Genomic DNA, 5,315 nt, shown 5'->3' with positions numbered 1-5,315 from the left:
CCAATGCTTTCCATTCCAGTGGGTGGTGCTGATGTTGTACTAGGAGTCCAATGGCTACAATCCTTGGGTACAATAGCTTTTAATTTTCAAGAACTTTTCATGAAATTTTCTTCAGAAGGAAAGGAAGTTGAATTAAGGGGTATCACAGGGAAACCAGGAAATATAATCAGCTCTAACGGAATGAAAAAGCTTCTAAAGAAAGAACAACGAGGCGTAATTGCACAATTATGTTCACTGATGGTTCCCACATCGAAATCATTTATTTCTCCAGACCTCCAAAAAGTCTTGGACAATCATTCCAAGGTATTTGAGACTCCCAAAGGTCTCCCACATATTTGTGATCATGATCATGTTATTCAGTTGATTCCAGGAAGTGTTCCTCCAAACATCAGGCCTTACTGATATCCATATACCCAAAGGAGTGAAATTGAACAGGTGGTTGCAGAAATGGTAGAGGTTGGTATAATTATCCAACCAGATCTGATAAGAAAAGCAAGGGATGAATGGAAGAATGGCAAAGCAGGGTGGGAACTCATTCAAAAGTTGTCGAAGAACCTAGTTCCAACAATATTGCTAGAACTTGACAAGGAAGGAAAAATCATATTGGACCTTGAAGCATTCACGAAAACGAGAAGTCAACAACTACGAAATCGACAGCTACGAAATCGATCAATTTTAGAGTATCTCATCAAGTGGAAGAACTTACCCACGGAAGATTCCACATGGAAGGATGATAATTTTATACAGAAGCATCTAGAACTACTCAAGTGTTGAAGACAACACTTTTTGAAGGGGAGGGGCATGTTAGTTCCCTATACTACTAGTGTAACCCCTTATTATTATTAGTGCAACCCCCTTATTATATTATTGTGCCCATGCAGTACCCATATTGTTATTATTGTGCCCCATAGAAGCCCACTATTGTTATTGTTGTGTGCTTACATTATTATTGTTATGTCGACTCTGATTATATTATGACCCCTTAGACTCCTATATATATAAAGGAGGTATTGTCATCTGTATCATCAAAAAATTGTTCATTTGTGTAATGTAAAGGAGGTTGCCCCCTCAAAGAGACTTATTTCTAAGGCGTTGATCTATCTTTACTATCTTTTTGTGAGCTGGTTTCATAACAACATCTTTAAATTTTTGTTAAATATTAATAAACTTTGAAAAAAATAACTTTAATAATCAATCACATTTTTTACCTTTAATAAATTTAAAATATGACTAGATTAAAAAAGTTTACTTTCATACTCAATCATCTTCTTTAACTCATCCACATAATTTTTTTTAATAAACTATATAAAAATATTTATATACCTTTACTGAATTTAAAAAAAAATAAAAATAAAAAAATTAACGTTCATATTCCATCATCCCCTTTAACTCATATGCATGATCATTTTTTAATAAACTATATAAAAATATTTATATTACTCAAGATAATTTTACATTAATATAATTTGTTTCCAAAAAACAATGTGAAATCCCATAGACAAATAAACCAAACATGACTTGTTTCCATAATCTACACAATAATTAAAAATATGGCCAGACTTTACTATAACTTTATTCTTTTCCGTTAAAAACATATGTTTTTTTCTCATTCAAAAGGGTAAAAAAATCTCACTAGAATCGAAAGGAAATCTATAAAATAATATATAAGTCTGTCCTAGCAAGAATGCCCTATCAATGAAATAACACAAAAGTCGGTCACAAGAATGTCCATGTCATATGAAACGTTTTGTGTTTTGAATTGCTTTATCTTTTTAACAAATATGTTAATGCGTAAGTTTAATAGCAGGGTTCATAACACTTTCAATATTTAAATTAGATATTTTTAAATGTTTATTTTTTTTTAATATATAAAAGCTATAAGTGGTTAGATGGATTATCAAATATTTATTGACTTATAAATATGGTTAAATTTATAAAATTTAAAGATATAAATGTGATGCAATAATTATATTTTTGAAATAAAATTATAATTATAATTAATTATATATATAGATATATATATATATATATTTTGAAAATAGTTTGGTTTCTAAATTCAATCTCAGATTACATTAGTTTACTAATTAAAATATTATAATTTTGTTTATTAATTTTTATATTAAATTTAATTTGAAAATAAAAAATATTATTTGCTATATAAAATTAAATTTTTTTAATTTTCAAGGTTTAAAATCATAGTTAAAGGTAAGTAATACTCTCGAAATAGTATTACTTAATCTTATTCTTTATTTTTAATTGAAAACTTATCTACATAATATGTATACACTCTCGGGACTTAAAGTAATTGGCTTAATCATCTTAATCATGCTTAATCATCTTCTTTATCTTTAATTAAAATCCCATGATACAATAAGTTTAAAGTCTTGTTAAACTTGGAATGAATTTGCTTTCATGCTCAATCGTCTCCTTTGTCTTTGATTGAAACCTCATAACACAATAGGTTTAAAGTCTCACTAGACTTAGAAGGAATTGACTTTCATGCTCAATTATCTCCTTTATCTTTAATTGAAACCCTAGTCACATAATAGGTTTAAAGTCTAATTGAACTTAGAAGGAATTGGGTTTCATACTTAATCATCTCCTTTAACTTGGATAGAAAACTCATGTTTAAATTTTTCTTAAACTTCAAACAAATTAACTTTTATACTCAAACATCTTCTTTATCTTTAATTGAAAGGCTATCTATACAATATTTTACAAATTTTATTAAATTTCATCCAACTTTAAAATAAAAACTTTCATAATTAATCACCTTCTTTACCTTTAATAAAACCACATCACACAATAAATTTAAAATTTAACTAAATTATCTTTCATACTAAATTATTCCATTTTATCTTTAATAAAAATCTCACCTACACAATAGTTTAAAATCTCTCGGCTTGACTAAAACGGAATCATAACAATAAGTTAAAAATCTCACTAGACTTAGAAAGGAAATCCATGAAATAGTACAAAGGAAATCCATAAAATAATACAAAAGTTTGTGACTAGTGTTTAAGAACACCCATATCAATATGAAAAGTTAACAATAAATTAAAATCACTAGACTTGAAAGGAAATCCATGAAATAGTACAAAGGAAATCCATAAAATATTACAAAAGTTTGTTACTAGTGTTTAAGAACAACCATTTCAATATGAAGAGTTTTGCGTATTTTGAATTGTTATATTCAAGGTTTCATAACACTTTAAATATTTAAATTATCTAAGTAGATGTTTATTATGTTTTTAAAATTAATTAGTATATAAAAGTTTTAAGTATTTAGATAGATGGTTAAATATTTATTAATTTTATATATAATTTGAAGTATTATTAAATTTAAAGATTTAAATATATAAATATATATAGAGTAGTTTTTGTATAAAATAATTATTGTTATTATTTTAAAATTAAAATTAAAAGAAATTATTTTTTCTACTATTTAACATATAAAAACTTCTCAATGAGGATTAGAAGCACGAATGGGTAGGGTGTTGGGGACAAGCTTGCCACCCCACCACCTCAAGCATCATTCATGCACATGCATGCGAATGAATTTAACGTAGATGAAGGTGGTGGTTTCTATATCTGGTCTAGCTTTTGCTACCAATCAACTAAGGTAGAGGGTTAGTAGTGATGAGTTATTACTCTCTCCAACGTAGGAAGGTCTATGACCATAGATTTATAGATTTCTGTTGAGAATCCATTATCCCACAGTTCCAGTGCTTTTTCTCACCTCAACCCTAGTTTTGGATCAATTTGAAGACATTTGTGGAGCTTTGGTAGTGGTGTTTATCTCTCTGAGAATTCGTAGGCATGTCCTTCCTGAGGCAGAGTCTTCTTAGAGTGGGTAGAACTAGCGCTTCATGAGCATGGTCGATCATCTGCTTGTTGGTGGGTTGGTTGGGACTTTTCTTTTTTATTCCATTGTTGTTTTGGAGTATGCAAAGGTTCCCTTCAGTTTGATCCTTGGGCCAAGGAAAGCGACTTTATTGGTGGTATTTTTTGTGTTCTCTATCTCGATCCCCCTTACTTTTGGAAGCTCAATTATGGGTTTTTTCATGGTTATATGTTTTATTGTTGTTACATTATGTGGCCAAGAAGGGTAGCATGAATTTTATTTCTTGGATCATTATTTGGTAATATTTCTCATTCCCACTAGCTCCATTCATTGCTCATTCTTTATCTAGTTGTTACATTATGTGGCCAAGAAGGGTAGCATGAATTTTATTTCTTGAATCATTGTTTGGTAATATTTCTCCTTCCCACTAGCTCCATTCATTGCTCATTCTTTATCTGCAAACATGCTCTCAATTTTCGACCTTTAGATTATCACTCTTTCTATTCATGCCCTGTTATTTCTCTTATAGTCGTATCACTCCCCTCGTGTCTATATAATATGAGTACCCAACCTCAATAGTGCATGTGTAACTGCAGAGGTGGGCGGGGTGGACATAGAGGTGAAGGTGGTCACATGGTTTGGGAAATTTTCAACCTTTTCTGTACTTTGGGAAATCCAAGAAAACTAATTTTAATTGAAAATCATGAACCAATAGTTTGGGACTATTGTATCAACTAAAACCTTCCTTTTCTATTGTATCAAATCATGCTAACACCAACACAAAGGAAGCTTACAAGGCTCTACTCTCTCTCAGCCCAACCTATTACTCTCATATGTATCCAATCTACTCATTATAGAATACTCCAGTCTCTCATTTATCCTTCAAACAACCATAACATTCTCTTACACTGCCCTACAAAACACAAGGACAAAGAATACTTGGCCTTAAAATTTTCAATGAGAAACAATAATAGGAATACAAATTTGAAGGTGTTTTCTTCTTAAGTTATATTGGATATTTCAACTATAGTTTATCTCTTAAACAATCCCATTTTCTCTCGGCTGAATTTTCAATAACGAGTTTCACTAATAATACATATGCACTTATTAGCCATGATACACAAGAATCTCTTGCCATTTGTAGTCATAAAAACCATATCATCCAAGGGAAACATCCAGATCATATGGGAGATGAAACTAATTGTGATGCGTGCCTCCTCCACATGCCCATAAAAGGTTGAATGATAGAGCAATGAAAAAAACAATGAGAGGTCTTTTATCACATGAAATCTACTATTTTCTCAAGGACATGACACTTGTACTTGGTACATGCACATAAGTAAAAGTTTGATAGGACAATCTTGAAAGGAAATATGGACAAAAAAGGGTAGTACTTACAAAGGACAATGGCAAGGAAAATAACCAATAACCCCCTTTCTTCTTCCCCTCTTATGGTATAGTAATCTCCTTG

The sequence above is a fragment of the Pinus tabuliformis genome, chromosome 1_2, assembly GCF_031772625.1.
Source record: "Pinus tabuliformis cultivar Carrire ecotype Pingquan chromosome 1_2, CPIR1, whole genome shotgun sequence".
In the NCBI taxonomy this organism is placed as follows: domain Eukaryota; kingdom Viridiplantae; phylum Streptophyta; class Pinopsida; order Pinales; family Pinaceae; genus Pinus; species Pinus tabuliformis.
The sequence above is the reverse complement of the archived record's forward strand: the minus strand, read 5'-3'. Positions refer to the sequence as shown.